Source organism: Ambystoma mexicanum, chromosome 6q, assembly GCF_040938575.1.
Source record: "Ambystoma mexicanum isolate Mex_15411 chromosome 6q, UKY_AmexF1_1, whole genome shotgun sequence".
Classification (NCBI taxonomy): domain Eukaryota; kingdom Metazoa; phylum Chordata; class Amphibia; order Caudata; family Ambystomatidae; genus Ambystoma; species Ambystoma mexicanum.
This window is the reverse complement of record NC_090937.1, coordinates 985406584-985431915: the sequence shown is the minus strand read 5'-3', so window position 1 is coordinate 985431915 and position 25332 is coordinate 985406584.

The window sequence follows — 25332 nt, the reverse complement described above, 5'->3', positions numbered from 1 at the left end:
AATTGCTATTGATTAATACATACTGGAGGGAAAACATGCCAAACCCAGGGTCATACTTAAAATCAATCACGAACGCTATTGACAAGTCCATGACGGAGGAAGATGATCAGCTTATACTGCTGAATGGTGATTTAAACATCAAGCTCCTAGACAAAAGGGGCAAAATTAAAGAGTTTGAAAATCTTACAGGAAAAGAAAGCCAATGAATGACGGAAATGGGCATACGGGATATGATGATGTTAAATAGCCAAACAAAGGGTGACCTGGAGCAGTTGCTGAATCCGTCCCTCATGAGCCGGAGCTCATCCCTCGAGGCCCCGACACTGCAGGAGCAGCGGGCCTGCCCAGGAAGCCATCCCAGATCAGCTGGGGAATTATGGTAAGCGCGGACCGATTGCGCTTTTTCTTCAATGCCACCTAAGTTCGATTTTCCCTATTCGCTGCACGAATGCATACAAGCATTCCTAGATGCCCTATCAAGCACCTAAGCAGCCCTGCACCCGCCCTGCTTCGTTAGAGCACGTTGTGCCCTGAATCCAGCTCTGTGGTACACGAGGTACCCCCTTCAAAGATGGCCACCGCATTCTAGGCTACCTCCGATCGGTGCCTGACCAGGCACACAACAGCAGTCTTGGCCCTCCCTGATTGGCCACTGCAACCACAACCTCTGCCATTGGTCGCCGGCAGGCGAAGCCGGCCCTCTCCATTCAAGGCCCTCGAGGACAAGGCTCGTGCCTGTTCTCAGCCTGTTCACTGCCGTCTGCCAGACCCCCTGGACCTCTACACTCACTTACCTAGGTAACTTTGCGCCTGCAACAACTACGTTCCGCCGTACCTTTAACCCATCTGCCCCTTACATATCTTATGAGAACGATTTCCACTCTGACATTTGTTGTGCATCTGTTTACTGCCCCATCCCAAAGCCACACTACTTCCCAACTTATTAGCAGCCTCTATACATGAACTTGGTCCAGGTGCCCTGCTGCACCCTCTCTCAATACATGTGTGCCCCTCTGGAATCTCTCATTCAGGCGATGTTATTTACTACAGTCAACAGTGTGTGATCAGTGTATGGGAGGTGAATTTTGCCCTATGGTCGCCCCCAGACCACACTTGACTCTGTGCTATGGTTTTTGCATTGTGTAAGCGCCTTACGGTCGCCCCGGACCACATTTGATTTTGTGTTGTGCCTTATGGTCGCCCCCAGACCACTTTTGCATTGTGTTGTGCCTTATGGTCGCCCCCAGACCACATTTGATTTCGTGTTGTGCCTTATGGTCGCCCCCAGACCACTTTTGCATTGTGTTGTGCCTTATGGTCGCCCCCAGACCACATTTGCATTGTGAAAGTGCCTTATGGTCGCCCCCAGACCACTTCTGCATTGTGTTGTGCCTTATGGTCGCCCACAGACCACTTTTGCATTGTGTTGTGCCTTATGGTCGCCCCCAGACCACATTTGATTTCGTGTTGTGCCTTATGGTCGCCCCCAGACCACTTTTGCATTGTGTTGTGCCTTATGGTCGCCCCCAGACCACATTTGCATTGTGAAAGTGCCTTATGGTCGCCCCCAGACCACTTCTGCATTGTGTTGTGCCTTATGGTCGCCCACAGACCACTTCTGCATTGTGTTGTGCCTTATGGTCGCCCCAGACCACTTTTGCATTGTGTTGTGCCCTATGGTCGCCCCCAGACCACTTTTGCATTGTGTTGTGCCTTATGGTCGCCCCTGACCACATTTGCATTGTGTTGTGCCCTATGGTCGCCCCCAGACCACACTTGACTTTTTGATTTTGTGTTGTGCCCTATGGTCGCCCCCAGACCACTTTTGCATTGTGTTGTGCCTTATGGTCGCCCCTGACCACATTTGCATTGTGTTGTGCCCTATGGTCGCCCCCAGACCACACTTGACTTTTTGATTTTGTGTTGTGCCCTATGGTCGCCTCCAGACCACACTTGACTTTGTGCTATGGTTTCTGCATTGTGTAAGTGCCTTATGGTCGCCCCAGACCACATTTGATTTCGTGTTGTGCCCTATGGTCGCCCCCAGACCACATTTGCATTGTGTAGTGCCTTAGTCGCCCCCAGACCTCTTTGATTTTGTGTTGTGCCCCAGGGTCGGTCCCTGTCCTCACTCAAATTGTACCGTGCCTACCCGATGTCTCCAATGCCCCCCACTCGCCAGTCCTCTGCACACCACGACAACCCTAGCATGTTACTTTGCTTTACCTTGATCATGTTCCCCTTTTGTGTCTTGCAAAGCAACATACCTTGCACTGGCAATAGCTACATAGCCCTCAATAATGGCCTAGCCAGACCGGCCTGCCCAAGACACTATCCCATCACCTGCCCCACACCATTTCTGCCTACCACACCGGCCTTCCTCCCGGTATCTCAATACGCCAACCCTACCCGCAGCTATGCTCACCCTTCTCATATCCCAGCTATTATGCACTTAGCCGTCTCCAAGCGGAACACCACCGACAGGAGAGCACCTTGCCCCACCATCGACTATAGCACCCCTATAACCGCTAACCCTACCGTCTCCCGAACCACTACCCACACCCTTACCGATCGGAACATGAGACTTGGTACTAGATCCCACCACAGATCTAGCAAATGCCTAGTTAAACCACCCAACAAGTCCAACAATCATTCTGTAATACCCATGAACTCTACCTCTCCTATTCCTAAAGGAGCTCTTCTAAATGTTAGATCACTAGTCGCCCACTCCATAGAAGTCGCAGACATTATTCTAACTAACAACCTGGACTTCCTTGCTGTAACTGAAACCTGGTTGCATGATGCTGCAGGACCATCTCTCACCCTAGCCATACCTGACAACTACACCATCCTCAGAGCAGATAGACCTAACGCGCGAGGAGGTGGGGTAGCCATTATCTTTAAGTCCTCGCTTGATATTAGACTAGCACCCTCTCCTCCACTTAAATCTTGTGAGCATCTCACAGTCAAATTACAAACTTCCCCCAAAAGCACTATTACGCTGCATTTAATCTACAGACCCCCGGGCCCACCTGGCTCATTTGAGGAAGACATCACATCTCTAGTTGCTGAAAGCTCCAAACCATCAGCACAAATGATTATACTTGGAGACTTCAATCTTGGGTTTAATGACCCTCTTGACACCCCTGCCACTGCCCTGGCCACAGCATTAGGGGAGCATGGCCTAAAACAGTTCTGTTCCAGACCCACCCACTCGAAGGGTAGAATCCTGGACTGGATAACCGCCCTCAACTGTAACATTACCGTGAAAGACCCCACACAGCTTATTTGGACCGATCACTACCTTCTCCCATTTGACATTAACACCAGTAAACTAATGTACAAAAAACCCATTATTGCACCCGCATGTTTAACTAGGAAAAAGAGTAACATCACAGCGGATGCACTAATTCCTCTGGTGATCCCGACTCTAAACGCACTGCCAGCTACAACTGACCTGAACCAATTGGTCAAAGTCTATAACGACTCCATGGCCAAAGCCATTGACATCATTGCCCCACTGAAAATGCGAAAAGGCAAACCTAAAGCGCACCTGAATACATGGTACACCCCGGAGCTCAAAATTCTCCGTCAACAAAAAAGTAAACTCGAAGCACTATGGAAATCAGTGCCTTCAGTAAACAATAAGACTAATCTCACTAATATCTCCACTCTCTACAAAAATGAGATTACACGCGCTAAGAAAGATTCTCTCAACACTAGGATTTCCCAGGCAAGCTCTAGCACTAAGGAGCTCTTCAACATCCTAAGGGAATTAGAAAACCCTACTCCTCCCACTGACTCTTGCACCAAGGATAAACCATGGTGCACAGGGATCCAGAATGCTCTTGCTAACAAAATTTCAGGGCTCCAAACTAAAATTGACAACAAACGACAACAACTCACTCCTGGTCCGATTTCCAGCTCCACCCCTCTCCCTCCCACCGCCACTAGCTCAGGCTTTACCTTCAAAAAGGTATCCATACCGGAGGTACAAAAAATTATTGCATCTCTGAAACCCTCGAACTGTAAGGGGGATAGTTGCCCCTCACAGATCATAAAGGATGCAGCCAGGGATCTTTCCCCCTTCATTACTAAATTAATAAACCTGTCTTTCTCCAACAACTTGGTCCCCAGTAACCTGAAACAATCCTGGGTCCTACCTCTACTAAAAAAAACCACTCTCGACCCGGACATACCCACGAACTATAGACCCATTACCACCGTCCCATTCTTACTAAAAATTCTTGACAGAGTGGCCTATCTACAAATCCAGGATTATCTTGAGACTAACCATTTACTTGGAACTCGCCAATCTGGCTTTCGACCTCAACATGGGACAGAAACGGCCCTTGTTGACCTCAAGTGCCAGATAGACGAACTAAAAGATAAAGGTAAGGCTGCCATTCTCCTTCTACTCGACCTTTCCGCTGCCTTTGACCTGGTTGACCACAAAATCCTGTGCAACCACCTGTCATCGGCAGCACACTTCTCCCACTCTGCGGTCACATGGATTCAATCCTTCCTGGACAACAGGACCATGCGGGTCTTCTCACCCCTAGCAGCGGCGGACCCTATTCCCATTACCTGCGGTGTCCCACAAGGTTCCTGTGTCTCACCTACATTGTACAATATATTTACAAAGCCCCTATTCGACAAGCTGGACAATCTGGGTGTCACCTACACGAACTACGCAGATGACACCCAGATACTCCTCACCCTATCTGGTAATTACAACGCGGATACCAAATGGATCAATGAAGTCTTCTCCATCATTCAGGCATGGATGGCCACACATGGCCTCTGCCTGAATGATGATAAGACCGAACTGCTCCTTGTAGGCTCACCCAAGACCATCCGGAAACTCTGCCCCAGCTACACTAGCTTCACCATTGATGGTAACACCTTACCCACTGCCAAGAGTGTAAAAACCCTCGGTTTCTATTTAGACACGAACACCAACCTAGCCAAACAAATCAATATGACTGCCTCAGCCACCGCCTACACTGGCAAATTAATCAGGGCCTGCAGACCATTGATCTCCCCTAACAACTGCCTTACTTTAGCCAGGGCACTCATTCAATCCAAATTGGACTATTGCAACAGCCTCTATGTAGGCGCCAACAAAACAGTAATCAACAAACTGCAAGTCTTACAAAATAACGCACTCCGTGCCGCCCTAAATATTCCTAGAAGAGAACATATCTCTGATACTAGAATCGCCTGTAATTGGCTTTCCATCCAACAAAAACTCGACCTCAAAACCTTATGCCTCACATATAAAGCTCTTAACCACCTAGCCCCACCCTATCTCACTAACAAATTTACATTAAGACAGAACACCAGAACCACTAGATCCTCTAACACGCTTCAACTGACGGTGCCCAAATACTCCCTCAAAAGAGGTGGTGGATCCAGCTTCCCAACCTTGGCCTCACAACTCTGGAACACTGTTCCACTGGATATCAAATCCACTCCCACCTTCCAACCCTTCAGAAATAAGGTCATCACTTGGTTACTCAACAAATAGCCAACCATGTATATATGCATTCCCAATGTATAATTGCTTCTTATTATGCTTTGCCCATTATCAACTATGCACTATCTGCCTATCTGTTACTCTGCCTCATTAATTCTGTATTATTGTTTCCCCACTGTTGCCTGTAACTTGATGTTCTAAGCGCACATATACCCCTGGGTCAAGAGCGCTATATAAATAAATAAACAAACAAACAAACAAACAAACCTATTGGGGGCTGACACTTGGCATAGTGGAAAATTGAGAGCCTGCTTGGACTACTGTTTTGTGGGAAGAGATACGCTGGCCTGGATAAACTCGTTTCGAGTCATCAAGCAAGCAAATAGTGACCACTCTCTTCTGGAAACTGAACTTGTATGGGATTCAAGAACTCTCCCTAAGGGAGGAAAGGTGATGGAAACTGAGATATCATGGGGAAGAAACAGACTGCGACTGAAAGATCAGATCATACCTACACTGGTGAAAAACTTCCAGGAAGCTGTAGAAAAGGGAGAGGAGGTGGTCGATTACAAATGGCTGTTCAAAGCCTATGAGGTTCAGTATGATCCATCTAAGCTGAAGCAGATAAAAAAGAAACACGCCTTCAACGAATTTGTAGTCGCCAGACGAAAAAGATACAGAGCCGACCTTAGGCGTATTAAAAAATCCCATAGCCTGGACAAACGCGATCTGGAAAGGAAATGTCGTCAAACTTACAAGAATTGGCTAAAATCAACCAGATATCAACGAACTCAAAGTGACGCAGAACACATGATGGCAGCCTTAGCAGCAAATAACACAAAAAGTACCTGGGATCTAATCAACAACAGAGACTCTAATCAGTCGGCCATAGGTATTAACCAAGTCTCTGAGAAAAACTGGTTCGACCATTACACTGCCCTGTTTAAAGGAAAAACAGAGACAAAGACTATTGGAAAAAAACCAGGAAACGCTACGTGGTCATTGAACTTTGATAAAGAAGACATTCAAATGTTGATTAAAAAATTAAGCTCTTCCATGGCTGCCGGCCCAGACGGCATTTCCAATAAAATGCTGAAAGCAAGCACGGAAGGTTGGTCTGACCTAATTTATGCACTCTTCAAACAAGTAGCGAGAACCAAACAAATACCAAGTTCATGGACGGAGGCCTACATCGTGCCTATTTTTAAAAAAGGTGACCGCGGCAATCCTAGAAACTACAGGCCGATTGCGCTACTTGACTCCATTGGCAAGCTTTTTGCATCCATTCTCCTACGGGATTTAAAGAATTGGGCAGTTCAAGCCGGAATTCTAGACGAGAGACAGACTGCCTTCGTGAGTGGAGTGGGCACTAGCCTTAACCTGTTCCTGATCAATATATTAAAAGCGAAGGCCTTAAAAGGAAAAACACCTATTTACCTGGCCTTTATAGATCTAGAACAGGCGTTTGATGGAATAAATAGAGAACGGCTATGGGCCAAACTGAGCAATTGGGGATGCCCTGTGGACCTATTGGAGGCCATCCAGGCACTATACACCGGTACCTCAATCCAAGTTCAGATCAATGCAGATGGTGGTCTATCAAGGAGGATCAAGACATCCCGAGGTATTAAGCAGGGATGTGCCCTCGCCCCTTTTCTCTTCATACTTTATATGGCTGACATGAAATCCTCACAAGATCGGATCCGGGCCTTCCCTCCGAAGGTAAATGGCATAGAAATACCATGGATGCTATATGCGGATGACGCAGTGCTCTTAGACCAGACGCCGATAGGTCTTCAGCGCAGGATCGAGGCCTTCAATGAATATCTGAAAGCCAATGATATGAAAGTAAATGCAAAAAAATCTATGATTTTGACCTTGAAATCATCTCGCGGAAAGAAATCGGCAGGGAAAATACCGTCTTGGTCATTAGATAAAGAAAAATTGGCAGTGGTCGATACTACGATCTACCTCGGGATAAGAATTAATAGAAGCAAGAATGAGCGGGATCACTATACCCTGATCAGAGAAAAACTAAAAAGTCTGGTTAATCAAGGGCTACTTGTACACCGCAGATACGGAAAATTTTCTCTATTGCCGATTATAACCTTCTATAAGCAAAAGGTAATAGCTGTCATCACATATGGAGCCGAGGCCCTTTTAGCCCTAAAATGGGAGGTCTGGAACCACTGCGAAGCCTATTTTTGGCGAAAGATCTTACGCCTACCAAATTCGCTACCTTTGGATCTTATAAGAATGGAATTAAGACTGCAATCTATTTCTTCAATTACAACGTGGAAATCACTATCACTCTATAGAAAGTGCATTTTAGATAATCCGCCTGTACCATTCAGAATCCTAGCAAAGCCAGGCGATTTCTATTGTGACTCAATTCTTCAAGACTGGAAAAAGAGCTGTGAAGAAATTTTAAAACATCTGACAATTTCCGATGACACTCTGAAAAATAATCCAGAAAAGGCTAAAAGAATAAATCGGGAAAAAGATTGGGAGGAAACTCAGGAAAAGAAATTAGCACGTGATCTATGTCACAACATCATCTGGGAACGCAAAGTCCTGAATCTGCTACCGCCATATCTGATGAAATTTCCCTCTCAGCACTATCGAGATCTGCTTATGCGCTGTAGATTTAACATCTGGCAGTCGAGAGAAATAAGGTGGCGCAGAAGGCAAATTGACAAATCACAAGCATACTGTAGATTCTGCAGAAAGAAGGGCCAACTGGAAACTATAAGGCATGTTATGCTAATTTGTCCGAACCTGAAATTGATTCGTCTGATGTATATGGGAAATTATACGAGTCTGATCACGGAGGAGAATGAAGAAGAGTATTGGGAAAGGCTCATCACAGCTGAGAAAGTGGGCCGTACCTTGGACGCACTGAAATTTGTTGAATCCTTGAACCTAGAGTGGGAGGAGGGAGAGTCGGAGGTGGACGCCTCCTAAACAGTTGGTGAATCTGGCCTAAGGGTGATCATTCAGAGACCCTTTGAACCCTTTGAACTCTACCCTATTTTTGGGGGGCCTCCACCGCTTTGAGGAGGGATTGCTAAAGGAATGTTAAAGGTTTAACTTTGTCTAACCAATAAAACAAAACAAAAAAAAAAAATAATAATAATAATAGAGAGACTACTATGCCTCACGGGGCTGTAATGGAGGCCCCGATCAGGCATTCGCTGGGCACGCTGCTGCTATTTGGACTTGCAACCAAGCTTGCTTCCCACAACTAGTGATGGTTCCACTATTGCCAACATGTGTATGCTTTCTAGGATTATTGCAGGGTTCGAAAGGTGTTTTCAGAATCTGAATTCTTAGGGTGTCATTTTCCAAAGCTTGGTTAAGGGGCTGTGGAAATTATTTCTGTTTCTTCCTGGTTCCCTCTGGTTTAAAGGCCGCATTTTCGAGCCTATATGCCTGATCCTGTTTTCCAAGGCAGAATGCTAGTTCCACTTTGGAAACCCTCATTGGGCAAAAAAGTGGAGCATAAACGCCACGGAAAAACGCAGCTTCTCGTCATTGCTGCTTCTGGACCCCCACTATCACAAGATGGAGTCCAGAGCAAAAGGAAGAGCTGCATTACCCAACCAACACATACCAAGTGTGTGCTAGCCCTCAAACTCCCCAAATACCCAAAGCACCAGCCTCAGCCAGAGCACACCTAGAAATAAATACTTGCAATTTCTGGTTTTTAATTACATTTTTCCCTGCTGACCATCTAACTGCTGCTGACCCATTGCTTTGCCTCATCCGGCTTGCTTCTGCCCCATTTCTGTTCGTTCCTCGAGCCCTGTTCCCTTCTTGACTGCTGCTACCCTCTGCCCTGGCGACTACTGTTATTTCCTCCTGGCTCCCTTTACCCACTTGACTGCTTCTGCCCCCTGTACCTCCAATACCTCCTGTAATCTCCTGTAACCTCTTGTCTCCTGGACCAGCTCCCTGCCCCTTTTTTCCCATGACTTCTAATACCATCTGCTTGCCCACTGTGCCCACCTTGACTGCTGGAACCCCTCTTTGACTTCTCTGCCCCCTCCATGGCTTCTGCTACCCCCTCATCGATCTCTCTGGCCCCTCCAAGACTGCTGTTGCTCCATCTTTAACCACCGGCCCCCTCTCTGACCACTGCGTATCCCTCAAATACTTCCCTACCTCTGTCTGCTCTGTCCTCTCCGGCTCACACCTGCACACCCCCTCAGTCCTCCCCGCTCCTGGTACCACCACCCTGCCCCTTCTTCCTCCAAATCTCCTTGCCTTCCACTCAAGGTGCCTCCTCCCAATCCTCGTTCACCCTGCATAATCCCCAATCCTTCTGCCAGTTCCCTGCTCCTGCAGCCTGGTCTCTGTGGCCCACTCTCTGCCTGACCAGCTTTCCACCGTCGTTGCCCCATGCCAACAGGGCCCCACCAGGTCTATGCCAGAGACAAGATGCACTGCGGTCACTCATGATGACCTGAAGGTGACTGACCTCTAAGGTCCTGAGCACCACAAGATCCCACTTCACCAGCAAAACAACATTTGGCAATCCACCCTGCAGAGCATCAATTCCGTGGAGATTAACCCGGCAGGGGGGGACCATCCCGGAAGCGCTGGCAGGACCTGAGTAGGCAAGCTTCTCGAAAATCACCACAAGGAGTGCTTGACGCCACAAGGTGGGTCACTGCCACAGGTGAAGTTGTGACCTTGGTAGGAGCAGGCACTGGCTATCAGGGAGGACAGCCTCCTCAAGGGGATTGGAGGAGTTGAGACTGCGGCTGAAGGTGAGTACATGACAGAAAGTAATGATAAGTTATTTAAAATGTCTAAGTCGACAAGGCCTTTTGCCTCGGACACCAATGCGCTGATGTCACTACTCACCCACGTGCTAAAATATGTGGTCCTATGACATCGCCAAATGCATTCTTTCACAAGACCCGTTTTTCCTGTCACCTTGCACATGAATGTGAACAGGTAGAACCACTTGCTCTGTGAACACGTGCAGGTGATGGGTCCATGACCGTAAACAGTCCAAAGGCCACAACCCACTCTACTCCATTGAATGAAAATGTCTGGTCTGCCTGGGTATATTTTCTGTTGGCAGTTCAAAGCTCAGCAAGGGGAGAGGTACTGTATGAACCGAGGCCACAGGAACATACCACTGTAGTTTCCCCAGGGACATGAAGTCACCACCTAACCGTAGCTCACCAGGGAACATGACAGTGTGTATACCCCTACCAACATAGTGTTGTGCCCGTGGTTACGGAATACCGGGTGGAAGGGCAGCTACATGAAAGAAGACATGAGGGGCAGGGTCATTGTCCTCATCGTACAGTTTGCATGGAGGCTACTGCCAATGTGCAATTCTCCTATTTTGCGGTACGCAGTGCAAACTGTGCATGTGTGTATGGGTGGACTAAGCATCACGCGTACCATTAGCACTTCATAACATAACCAGTGTCAAGGGATCCCACCAGTTATGCATGGAGGGAGGGTGTTTCACCTGGATCCCCATGGAATCCACTAGCTTTTCACACCTGCTAAAAGCTTTTGGATGCCATAGGATTCCAATGCCTTCATGACAGCATGAAAATCACATGCTGGAGTAACAATACGGAGAATAAGGGGGAGGGAAAGCATACATTGTATCCTACATTATATCCTATGCCACTGCTCCACCTGCCAAATCACCTTAAAGCATGCATAATACCAAGCATAACCCATTAACGCATGGTATTAGGAATGTTTTGACACTCTGATGACTTAAAACATGAGTCCTCCCATGTGTCTTCCACAGGGGTGTAATCCAATGTGTCTTCACGCGAGACAACACACTGAAATAGCACGGTGTCGGTGTACATTAATCAGATCCTTGCATGCTGTAACTCTGGGTGACCCATCAGCAACATGCATCCTCTCTCCAGTGTAGTTCCCTCAACAGGAACATGGAGTACCCTGCAGATCCCTCTCAACACTATGGCCTCTAGCAACTGCAAAGTGACTCTAGCTGGTGACACAGAGCTGGGGGAAGAGGCGTGGGAATGGAAAAGATGGCCCATCAGCCGTCTACTACCAGGCCCGTGGACACGTAGAAGAGGAAAGAAAATGAAGACATCAATGTTGGTCCAACACTGTAGACCTGTTGCAAAATGTCATGATCTGATTAGAAGAGAAAATGCCAGTACGTGGCAAGAAAGAGTCCACAGCTGGCATGAATCCTACTGGCTGTGCATCAGTTAATTGAGAAGATAGGGCTTTTAGGTCAGCTGTACGTGGACGACACACACATTCTGGTTGACCTTCACAGTAATGCTAATGATGGTCAAGCTGTAGAAGAGTGACTAGGCTTTGTGCATCGATGGATGCAAAATAGGTTTCTTCTCCAGAAAGCCCATAAAACTGATATGTAACTGTTAGGCCTGCTGAGCTTGGAGCTCCTCCAATATTGGAGGAGTCCCTCGGAAATATGGGGGTAGTTTCTGATGATCAGTTGTAATTTGCTAAATAGGTAGATGTGGTGGCCAAAAAGCACTTTTCCTTCTCTCTATTATCAGAGTCCAATCCGTGATCCACTTGGTGTAAAGCGCTCTATAAATCAATAAATACAAATACAATACTGCCTACCTATTTATTTGGGAACTTTTTAGAAACTATTTTGGAAACTTGAGGCGGTTTTAAATCATGTAGTGTGGGTGATCTGTAGTCTAGGAAGGTTTGACCATGTGTCTGAAGCAAGAAGATCCCTGCATTGGCAAACGGTAGCGCCTCGGGAGGATAGCGCAGGGGCAACGTGCTCTCCTTGGAAGCAAGACAACACAGAGTAACACAGGTTCGAGCCCCGTGCTTAATAAGCTATCATATCATCATATCTCACATTGGGATGCGAGCCATACTACAGATCTGGAAGGTTGTGCATGCTGCTGCCCCTTCCTCTCTGACCAGCACGGCCTTAACCTGCATTCCCACTCGACCCCTTGGGCTTAGTGCTAAGGATCTGCTGAGTGTCAGCAAATGCAATACTACTCGTTTTGGGAGTAGAGTGACGTGCACCCGGGGCTGTTCCTTATGGAACAAGCTCCCATTAGCAATGCGAAAGAGCTCTTCATTGTCAGCCAACATACGGTATCCTTTGAAGTGCCGTAATTCCACTGAGAGTTTATTTTGCCTAGGCTGGCTATGAGCTCGTTTCTCAATACTGTAATGTTTTAGCGTGTTCTGTGTGCCATTCTCGTTTTTTATGCATTATGGTTGTGTACTTTATATGTTCCGTCCCTTGATACTGCTCCCCCGGTGATAAGTTGTGCTTTATTAAATACATTTCACTACTACTATTTTTGCAACATGCAGTTAAATAATAGTGCACGAACATCATTCCACATTCTGAAAAGTGAAGGTCCATAGCACAGACAGATATGTGGCCATGCTGGAGGGTCTGTATGTTGTGTGACATGCAGCTTATCTCCAGCATGACATCACCCAACTCATCTAAATCCAGTGTATGATGTCTGCAGCACTCAATGGCATGTTGACATCTGCCCGGGGATGGGGCCAGGCCGTGCAAACACACGGGTGGGATGTTGATGTTTGTCATTTCAATGACACATGTGCAGGTGTATCTGCAGGAGCCTAGACCGCTCTACACCAACAGATTGTAATGTGAATGGGCGATTGTCTTCTCTCCCGTGTATGCCAGACACCCTTACCTGCATGCTCCCGTTGTGTGCATAGCAGAATAGGGTAATGAAACTTACTGTCCATAGGCGCAGCAGTCTATCCTTCCCAAATCCCACACAATGACGCCTCCATTCACGTGGACCGCTGCTACTCCTGCAACATACCATGCAGCTGCCGATAGTGCAGACAGCTGCGACGCAGATACAAATGATGTGCAAGTATTGCATGCTTAAAGTGTGTCATGTACAGTGTCCACTAATTATGTGCTCTCGCCGACAGGGGCCGTGGGGACACTCCAGATGATGGAGACGCAGGTGAGGACGGCGGTGATGAGGAAGACTACATGGAGGGGCCAAGTGATCCTGGCTCTGACTTTGGGGAAAGGTCAGATGATTCATGGGACACCATCCTACCACCTGCGATAACTTAGAGCCCTAGTCCTCATGAAGCAGATGCTGCCAGCTGCCCAGCCATGGTGGCCAGTCCACCTTCGCCACTGTCGAATCCATGGACATTGTCAACGTAGCCCAACTGGAAGGGCAGCAGCTGAGGGCTGGGACATTCTGGTAATGGTAGATGACACCAACCTCCCTTGGAGAAAACCCTTCCCATGCCCAATAGGAGGCTGTATGAACCTCCTCCGGGGACAGAAGAATCATTCCTAACCAAAGAGTCGGCCTCCATTCTACCCTTCCACCTCCTCTACCTCCTCTAGCCATTGTTCCTGCCATTGTTACTGCTACAGTGGCTGCCAGTTTCTGGCAGAGTCTTAACTGACATTGTAGTGAAACTATCAGCCATATAGGCAGCGGAGGCATGGGTAGAGGAAAATGGGCGTGAACCTCTGGATGCCTGTTCCTCGTTGGGGCCAATCATAGGACATGTCCACCATTGCTTGGAGAATGCGCAGCAAGAGTTGGAGAAAACCAACAGGCTGAGGGAGGTATTGATAAGGGAGGTATGGGCAGCAAGGCAAGAGTCTAGGGAGGATGTTCAGATTGTCCGAGGACAGGGCTCCGGAGCAGCTGCTGCTTCAGCTGCATCTGCAAAGACCAAAGGGAGGATCCACGGCTTGCTGCGGATCAGGCTGCACAGAGGCCTGTGCTGTGGCTAGTCAGAATGCCTGAATGGCCTGAGAGTGAGGCCTCTGCTGCTGCAGCTACCAAGCCCCATGCTGGAGAAAGAGCGCTTGCTGGACTGGAGCAAGAGTAGTCCACCAGGCACAGCAAGGCCACTTGCATTGCTGCATGCTGCCCATGCCTCCTGAACAGCGCTAAACCAAGTGGCCCATAGCCATGCCACCCATGCCTAGTCATATATCTCCTTTACTGGGTTGCTGAGGAACAGCCGTTTCCTAAATGCAGGAATACGTGGGGAGGGATTGTATCCCCGGCCCCAGCTCCACCATCCCATCGAGCTGCCCCTCTGCTGCTTTGTCAGCATGGTAGATCCCTATCCGAGCTCACCACTCCAGGTTCTTCCACCATCAGCAGTTTAGCTACACCAAAGCCCCAGGGTGAGGGCAGTAAATCACCCGCCCGCCATCCTGCGTAGCTCTCCCTAAATCCACTTGCTCTTCCCTGGATTTGTTTTGGCCGACCCTGGACTTATTCCTCATGGACATAACCCTTGACCTTTGTTTTATTGCACTCACCTTGGACATTTCTTTTGGTTGGAACTTGCTCTGGAATTGGGTATTGTTGAACATTTGTCCTCGACCCCATTGAGGCAGTAACAATCTTCCCACCCTTCCCATTTAATGTATTTTGTTTTATTGGAGTGTTTTTCTTTTACTTTTAAAGGGTTTTTATTATGAGAATTCAACATACAAGATATTCAATTACTACTGATGATAAGCATAAAACACGTGCTAATGCATAAATGAGATATATTAACAGAATTATTCAAAGCTGAGCAAGTGAGTAAGAACAACATCTGGTATGTGTAACTAGAAAGTTTTAACCAAGCCATATTATTTTTTATATAAAGAAATAGGGGAGGTGGGGGTAATAAAACCCTAAGTGTAATAATATAATCTTAATATAACCGACAAGACAGACAGGACGGAACACGTACACAAGGGGGGAGACAGGAGAAGGAATATCGTCCTATTTCTCTTATTAATACAGACTGTGGGCCTCATTACACGGACGGCGGTGAACCAAGGTGCTATTAGCACCTTGGTCCATGCTGGTAAAATACCGGCACCGCCTTGGTGGAAAGGGGAATTACCGCCCTATTCCAAGGTTGGTGGGGCGGTAATTCCCCCTTCCCCCATTGCCCTTCCCCATTCCCATTTTTGCCCCATAGGGCATAATGGGAATGGGGAAGGTGCTACTTACGGCACCGTAAATTGCGGTACCGTAATTAGCTCCCTGGTCCCTTTGCGGGTTGGTTTTTAACGCCTGCAAAAAGCAGGCGTTAAATTCTCCAACCCGCAAAGGGACCTCGTAGTAAGGCGGTAAGGGTTTACCGGTACCGGTAAAATACCGGTACCGGTAAACCCTTACCACCTACCATGTAATGAGGCCCTGTAAGATTTAGGCAAAGATTTTAGCTAGTAGACTCCTTCCCTATCTCCCTAAACTTCTAAAACAAGATCAAGTTGGATTTGTCAAAGGTAGGATATCTTCCTCTAACATCAGACTTTTTTAAAATATATATTATTGACTTAATATACATCAATCCAAAGACCCTCATGCTGTAGTAGCTTTAGACCCCGAAAAGGCTTTTGATAGAGTTGAATGGGACTTTTTATTTTAAACACTCAAATGGCATGGTTTTGGCCCTCCCTTTGTATCCCTTATTAAAGAACTTTATTCAATGCCTAAATCTACAATGTTTGTTTTATTGGCGTGTTGATCGAACCTTTCATTTATGGAGTGTAAACTGGTGGGGGGGGTGGAAGGGTGGGTGTGCTAAATTGTTTGTTGTAGTTATGCTCTCAGCTCTATCCATAGAGATTATTAATGGTTCCTTTGCACAAAACAAGGCCACCCACATTGTCCTGTTGCTCCGAAGGCCTTGGTACCTGACTACCATGCCATGACCACCATCACCGGCGTCTGCATTACCATTGTGTTCACCAAGCATGGACATGTTCTTGAGACCCCAAAATCCTTCTCAATGGGGTTGCGGTGCGGATGTGGGTAGCATTGTACCAGAGCTGTCTGGTGCTCACTGTATTTTGGATTGGTCTCCACAACCAAGGGTGTAGGTGGTATCCAGCATTCAAAGAGTAGAGAGGAGTGTTGTACCGGTCATTCTTGCACTTCCACAGGGTGTAATGGATGAAACTCCTTTAAAGAGCAGAGTTCATAAAACATGCATTTTAGTGGTTGTTGCCATACAACGTGATGGCTTCCATTCTCCTCAACAATGCACAGAAAACACGTAATACTGATGTATGTGTCAGGGAATGGGAACGGTATTAGTATGAAGACCATGTCCCGGGAGGATAGCTCAAGGGCAACGTGCTCGCCTTGGAAACAAGACGACACGGAGCAACACAGGTTCGATCCCCGGGTCCGCACTTAGAAACCTCTGGGTATTTAGCCCGTTATAAATATGAAACTAAGACATATTCCTGTAACAGCGCCCTGGTGCCCCCGGACTGTGTGAGGACTTTAAAAATACAAAAAAATAAAATAAATGCATGCCTGCTGGTAGTTTGGATTATGTGAGGGATCCTATATGCTGCAACCGGTTTTCAGGTCTATGTCGATGCTTTTATGTCCCAATGTCCCCAAGCATGGATCTGAGGTCTGCGGTTGGCATTCTTGCATGGGACATCAGGTCCTCTGCTTGCCTAACGTTCTGTAACTTGCAGCTCAGGCTTCCTGATGGCGAAGGGATGCAATAAGTCCCACAATAGAAGGAATCATACCTTGACTGGATGATCTAATCACACATGGCTTGAGAAACACATAGGGGGTCATTCCGAGGTGGACGGTAGGGGATACCGAGCACCGGTAAGGAGACCGGTGCCGGTAATCCCCTACCGCCCAATTCCGAGGTCCCTTAGCGGGAACCATAAGGGACGTGTGGTCGGACCACACATCCTTTACGGGTCCCGCTAAGGGACCATGGTGCAAATAATGGGCTTGCCATTCGCAAGCCCGTTATTTGTGCCCTTCCCATTCCCATTTAGCCCTATGGGGGCTCAAATGGGAATGGGGAATGGTTTGTTTAATGGGGATTTACCGGTCCCTCCAGGGTCGGAATGGACCGGTAAGTCCCCATTGAACAACACCGGACTCGGTACCAATATGGGAGGCAGCCATGGAGCTAATTGCTCCATGGCTACCACCATACTCGGAATGACCCCCATAGCATGGGAACACAGGAAAGTTCTACTACGTGAAGAAATGGTTCAGAATTGCCAGAATGATACATGCAATCTGTGCCGCCATAGCAAACACAAGATGTTTTTGAGCCTGGTATGAGAAATGTGTGGGCCTCCAATTCTACATTTTGCTTTCATCCTGCGGCGCAAGTTGAAAGCGGACTTTGTGTACGAACACTCTCCCATGGCCTTAAGAAATGGAGAGAGCATCATGAATAATGCATATTTTGTGTCGTAGTGTCTGGGCTATGGAAAATCAATGTTAAGTTCTAATTTCAGCTCATTCTAACTAGCTCGGAGGGCTGGGGCTGGACAATCACATGCTGGTAATCTGGTATGCAACAGACTCTGCCCCAGCCCAACTGGCCTTTCAAATGAACGAGCATTTTGGCCAACTTATTATTATCACTACAGTCCACTTGATATGTCATGAGTGCTTTGATATGCATGTTTCTCCATACCGCTATCCACAGACACCACTTAGCCCAGCACGAGCATAAAACAGCTGAGCACCCTGAATCTGGATGCCCCGCCTCTGGCTCAGATTCCACAGAGCATGCATGCCAACATGCTGCCTTTTCTGGAGAAATGTTGGATTACTCCTACCTTTGCTCTGTTATGTTATGTGAAAGGTTCTTGCACTGTCAGCACCTGTGTGGTCCCTTGGCGCTCTGGCGGATCTGTGAATCACAAGGGTAAGGGGGGAGTGCAAGTTAGTAGGACTGAGCAGGAGAAAAGGGCAAGGGAGCTGTGATGTGCTGTTGGCAGCATCAGTTTGGTTTACAGTTTGCTGAGGCATAATCTTTGGTTGGTAGCCGTCATGTGCTGTTGTGTGAGGCTATGTGGGGTTTGTTTTGTTGTGGTGTAGTAAAGTGCATGCGGTTTGTTGTGCTGTAGAGGTATGGTTGTGTTTATTTCAGATTTTGATAGGTGTATGCAGAAGGGTGAGATTCTTTAGTAGGGTTCGTTATTGGCAGTACCCTATCCTACTCTCACTGTTTTGATTGACTGTAGCCTGTGTCCCCTCCCCTGTCGTATATTCTGGAGTGCTACACTTGCCACTCCTATGTTGTGTCGCGAAAGTGGGCCCTCAATGGGATGTTCAGTGGTGATACCTTTCCACCCACAGCGTGCAATCCAAGTGTTGTGATATCCCTTCCCCCTTAGCACACCCTGGTGTGCAGCAACCCCTCAACCCCCATGGGCTCTTCCGGGGAGGATGCGCTCCTTGGGCCCCGCAGCCCATCAGTTCCAAGAACGAACGCCTCTCTCGCCCCATTTTCCTCTAAGGCTCTATGTCATTGGTTCAATTAGGTCGGGACAATCTTTCTCCCCTGTATCCCATTTTATACTCTATAGCAGTGGTCTTCAAACCTTTTTGGCCAGGGCCTCCTTGAGCACAATGTGGGCAGGCCAGGCCCCCCCAAAAGTGCCAAATGGACAGTAAGTTTGAATGGCTATGAAATATTACGTACCATTGCCGCACCCTGCTCCCAGTATAGTCCCTGGGTTCCCCCACCTGCTCCCATCACAGTCTGTGGACTCCCTCATCCCACTCCTAGCACAGTGGGCTCTCCCCACCCCAACACAAACCCTGGGCTCTCCCCACCCTGCTCCCATCACTATCCCATGCCCCCCCAGCCAGCTCCCAACACGGTCCCTGGGCTCCCCCCACCTCGATCCCAACACAGTCCCAGGGCCAGTGGCGACTGGTGAATTTTTTAAGTTGAGGGCCATAAATATTTCCCCTAGAAATGCCATAGCGACCAAGCGTAGCGAAGAAGCCCGAATAAATCAAGAGAGGTTAATCTTTTTAAATGATGGGTTAAAATGCTGCATTTTAGACCACACTTTTTAAAACAATTGGGAAAAAAGCCAAACATCTGTAAAAAATATGAAGAAGGCTCACAAATGTTTCTGAAAACTATTTAGAGAACAAATGTCTACATGATTTTAAGTGCAGTACTGATGCCCAATTCCTAGCTGTTTATGCCTCCGAAAACGTGTTATATCACCTTGCATATGCTTCTCAAGGAGTGCCTCGACGAGTGCTGTCTCTGGTCCCCTTTTCTATTTGCCGTTGCTGCAGTGGATGCCAGTTTCACTCACTGGTTCCTCTGTTACACGGACCGGAGTAAGAAGCGTCAGAAAACAACGTTGCTTCCTGTGGGGAACGAGACAAATTTGTTTTATTGGTGCGTGCACTAAGTACTGCCCCACTATCAGGAAGTGGATTTAAACAGCAGGCAGTGTGCACTGGGCACACGTGCACTCAAAGAGTGCCTCGACGAGTCCTGTCAGCGCATCAGTGCGAGATGAGGAGAATTAAACCAGTGGACAGTTGGAAGCGATGCGCTAAACGTAAGGTTTAACTATATAGCCAATGCACCCCCCCCCCCCACCCCCCGAGTTCGCTATCTAGGGCTGTAGGGGCATCAAGGGAATTACTACGTTGGCTACCCCTAATTGATTATTGGCCCCCGTTGTTTGAGACCTTGGTATAGTATAGCTCCCACTTTTGTCCCCTCCCTCTACTTTCGCTGTTGTGTGCGGGCACACAGATTGTGACAATGCCTGGCAACTAAAAACTGAAACCGTAAGTGTCCAAAACGTCCAAAAGACCGGAGCTGCGTAGTGGTCTAGCAAGGGCGAGTAAAAGGCTGAGGAGCCCTTCGAACAGTACATGCCCCTTAAAGGGAGCCCAAAGACAAAGAAGGACAAAAAAGGACACCAGAATATTACACAGCCTGGTACTGCAGCCCAAGATTACAGGGTTTTACGTCAATATCGGTAAAACTCCAACTTCTACAGTGGCTGAGCAGCACTTTGAGATGATCTTCCCAAAATGAAGACATCTCCGTAGATGGGCCACTGACATTAGCACTTCCTCTGTAAGTGGAAGTTGAGGACCCAGCTGATGATTGTACCAAATACCTTACAAGTTCATTGACGGGTCATTGCTTAAGCTTTGTTTTGAGTTGAAACATAAATCATTGTGCCCTGACTCAATGAGTTGTGATAATATAATAGGGTCAAACCTATCAAGTAGCCCGAACTTGGAAGCTCTGCTCTCTCCTTCAGAACAATCAGGAGTTGAAAGCTCGGATGACGGCCTCCCCCCCACCCCCCCCCCCGTGATGTGTAAAAACATATTCTTCACGGGGCTCAAACCATTATTAGACCTGATGAATACCATCTAAAATTGATAGGCTGTTCACTCTCAGTTATAATGCTGCGGCCGCCCAGCGGGCCTTCGAGACTTCTACGGCAAAGGCCTTAGCTGTTATATTGGCTAATAATACTGCCCCTCCGATAATATTACATGGCCACACTGTAAGTAGCAAGGTCTGCGAATTACAAAAGCGGATGGAAACTGGGGCCAACCAAACAAATGCTTTTTGCCAAATTCAATGTCTAGTATCACAGTAATACCGGATACACAGGGGGATGTTGCCTTATTGACGGGTCAGTCAATCAGTGAAAAAGATTCAGTAAATATTGCTGCGTGTAACGAAGACAACGCCTCAGAAGCCCTCTGTAATGAGATATCAATTATGAAAAGCCTGCCTGCTGGGAGCAAAACAAAGATAAATAAAAGTGACCCAAATTGTCATGTGCTGAAACTGTCAAAACAAGGGCCAGAACTAATCCCGGCAAACCGAGCAGTTGCTGTGCGGCAAGGACTAACTACATCCCGCAAAGACCAGGGTGATGCAACCATGAGACAGGTTTCGCTAAGAGGCGCACTAGATAAATGGATTTATCCAAGCCCCCTATGTCCCTCGAGTAGGGATTTGCATTCTTTTGATCTACCGCATAAGGGTGTCACTTTTGAAGCCAGTAAAGTAGTCCTGACGGAAAATCTGGGTGATACTTTGGGTATGTGTAATCCTTCCTCCGCCCCATTCTATGGGAAAGTGATCTGCGACGCCATAAGAACAGAGGAACCAAAACCCATGGTAAGTGACTCAATAAACTCTGAAAACAGTGAGGGGTCAACTAAAAAGGTCCACTATGGCTAGAATCCATCTCGAGTTCAAGATTATGTAGTGGATGAGCCTAAGCCATATGGCCCGAAATTACTGGCTCCGAACTTGGGTTCGCTGGTGAAGATAGACTAACTGAACCCGATGGCGACCTGCTCCTTCCTCAATCGTTCTGTCCTGATTGAGTTATGGAAGAGCATTCCCCCCATGTCCATGATTGGAGGTCATGTCATGCTAACCACTGGACTGCCTAAATGGGACAACACTATTAATTGAATATTGAACAAATCTGTATCTCCGGCGGTGGTAGCTCTGTTGTGTACAGCCGTAAACTTTCTGCTAACACAGGGTTTTAGATTGACGGTTTGTTATTAGGAGAAAGTTAAGAACACTAGGGATAATTTTGAGCGCTGTTTACTAAGCTCTGTTCCCCAGTGTTTGGTAAGAAGCACGTGAGTGATAATGCATGCCCCTTCACGACAGGCTAGTGCTCATAGTAGAAATGAACAAATACGAAGGGGGTCTGAGATCTGGAAACGTGGTACACCCCAAAATCAGTGGGGTTGGGGTAAATAATATTATAGCATAGTTAGCTAACACGCAAGGTTTCACCCATTTATTAAGTACAGAAGGCTCTGCGCCTTTGTTTGCTAAATCGGATGGGTTTCTTCTGCAGGAAACCTGGCTTGAAAGTCCCATCTACTTGGACGGTTTCAATCTTCTCCAAGTAATGGCCAATAAGGGCCCCGCGGTGTAGACTGTACAGGGGTTTAATAATTGGTGTGAGGCAGACCATAGATTCCTGATACATTGAACTCCCTTCCACTAGTAGTAGCATACAAGTTGCGGAACTGAGTCTGGGGAATAGGAACGAGAAGTGCACCCTGTTGATTGTAAATGTATATACATCACCAGATACACTTTCCCTAGACTCCATACATGACCTCTTGGAGGCAGTCCTGCTGACAGGCATTGGAGCTAGAGATGGGCAGATAATGATCTTGGGTGCAGATTTTAACACCTGGTGTGTGGATGAGTATGAGTGTGCTGATTATCAGAATGTCACTGAAAAATGTGAGAGGAAGCAGAAAGACTGCAATACTAAGAGTTCCCTCTGGGAGAACTTCCTGAGGGATAGAGACCTTATTCAAATGAATGGTAGAACTAGGGGAGACCGCCCAGGGGAATACGTGTGGGGTATGGGTAAGAATAGATCCACATTATATTATTTCTTTGGCAATAATGTATGCCTGGAAAAAAACAGTTGAGTTAAGGGTAGCTGCCAATACCTTTAGCGACCATACAATTTTAGCTTTCACTATAACTGGACAAATACCCTTAGCAATCCATCCCCATAGCAATGAAGGTGCTTATTCCAATCACATGGGAAACTGTATATGTTGGACTGTCAGCCATATTCACAAGGTGAACGATTTCTTACGTCAACTCATGCCCAGGGATATGCTTACCCTGGGCCAGTTGAATATTAATGCATTCGAAGACTGGCTAGAAGACTTAACATGCAAAGCGGGTTCCGCTGTAATAGGCCCCGTGACATTGGCAGATAAATACACAAATGGCTTAGATATTGCCATCCGAGATGCTAAGAGGGGAAAGAGAACGAAGTTTCGAAAATTACATAGCGCAGGTTACCCAGAGAGCGAGAGGCAGCCTAAGACTAGGACCACTAAGGCCGAATATAAACACTGTCTAGAACACTGGTGATTTTCGATCCAGAATAGCCAATGGCAAAATATGGTTGTTGCCTTACGAAGCTGTGGGAGTCGATCTATCTGGAGGATCCTGACCCAGGCCAAAGGCGAAAGAGCACACAAAACTGTTAACCCAATTAATGAGATGCGTGGATGGCTTTGCTTAGTAATCGAGACTGTAGCCTAGTAAAAGAGAATGAGTGTGTGGCTTGCCCTGCGTGCTGGCCCGTGATGGCGACACAGGACGACATAGAGCTTACTATACGAAAACTATAGAGCTCTAGGGCGCCGGGGCCTAATGGCCTTGCGAGTGCAGTATTAAAGTACGATCCACAGGGGTGGACAAGGATCTTAGACATTTTATTTGATAAAGTCTGCTTGGCATAAGAGATACTCTCCTCGTGGCAGCAGTCAAACTTAATCCCAGTCTACAAACATGGCGATAGACTGTCACCTGCAAACTACAGGCTGCTATCGCTCTTGGATGTAACGGTAAACATTTTTGCATCACTGATTTTGAAGGCTCTTCAAGTAATGGTGAAGAAAATCATGTGTTACAATTCACCCAGAGGGGCTTCCTCCTGGTTGTGCCAACACCCACAACCTTAGAGTCTTGGACATATTGACTAGGGCAGCTGCTGCCAAGGGAGGGCCTGCCCAATATGTTGTGTTCATTGACTTTAAGGCAGCATTATAATATTTTATTTATTTATTTATGCATTTGCATTTGTAAAGCGCACAGCTGTCCTCCGACATCGTGGCGCTGTTAAGAATACTTGCTTGGTTACAAAAGTGCATGTGATAAAATTCAATGGCAAAAACATGAAGTCCAGCCCCTTCATACGGGGTGGCAATGACAGGTAATTCAAGTGGTCAAAGTTGTAACATAGACCATGAGCACCAGCCCATCTTAAAGGGCGGCAGCACAGGTAATGCATGTGGTCAAAATGAGTGGGCTAAAACATGAGCGCCAGCCCTATCTTAAGGCGGCAACAACAAGGTAATGCATGTGGTCAACATTGGTGGCATAAAATATGAGAGCCAGCCCAATCTTCAAAAGGTGGCAACAATAAAATAATGCATGTGGCATAAAAGAGGAGCACCAGCCCTATCTTAAAAGGTGGCAACACAGGTAGTTCATGTGGTCAGCATTGGTGGCATAAAACATGAGCGCCAGCCCCATCTTAAAAGGTGGCAACAACAAAGTAATGCATGTGGTCAACATTGGTGGCATAAACATGAGCGCCAGCCCTATCTTAAAGGCGGCAACAACAAGGTAATGCATGTGGTCAACATTGGTGGCATAAAACATGAGCGCCAGCCCCTTCTTAAAGGCGGCAACAATAAGGTAATGCATGTGGCATAAAAGAATAGCGCCAGCCCTATCTTAAAAGGTGGCAACACAGGTAGTGCATGTGATTAGCATTGGTGGCATAAAACATGAGCGCCAGCCCCATCTTAAAAGGTGGCAACAATAAAGTAATGCATGTGGTCAACATTGGTGGCATAAACATGAGTGCCAGCCCTATCTTAAAGGCAGCAACAACAAGGTAATGCATCTGGTCAACATTGGTGTCATAAAACATGAGCGCCAGCCCCTTCTTAAAGGCGGCAACAATAAGGTAATGCATGTGGTCAACATTGGTGGCATAAACATGCGCGCCAGCCCCATCATAAAGGCGGCAGCAACAGGGTAATGCAAGTGGTCAACATTGGTGGCATAAAACATGAGTGCCTGCCCCATCTTAAAAGGTGTCAACAACAAGATAATGCATGTGGTCAACATTGGTGGCACACACAGGCGATCAGCGGGGGGGCAGGGGGAGTCAGGCAGACACAGGCGACCAGCCGGGAGGGCGGGGGAGTCAGGCATACACAGGCGATCAGCGGGGAAGAGGGGGGAGTCAGGCAAACACAGGCGACCAGCGGGGGGGGTCAGGCACACACAGGCGACCGGCGGTGAGGGGGGAGTCAGGCACACACCGCGACCAGCGGTGAGGGGGGAGTCAGGCACACACAGGCAACACAGGCAACATTATGCAGTGCAGTCATTGCAGGTTAGTGGCACAGACATGAGAGACACCCCAATTTAAGGGTGGCAGCATAGTTCCATGCAGTTAATATAGTAGCACGCAGTGATGGGTACAT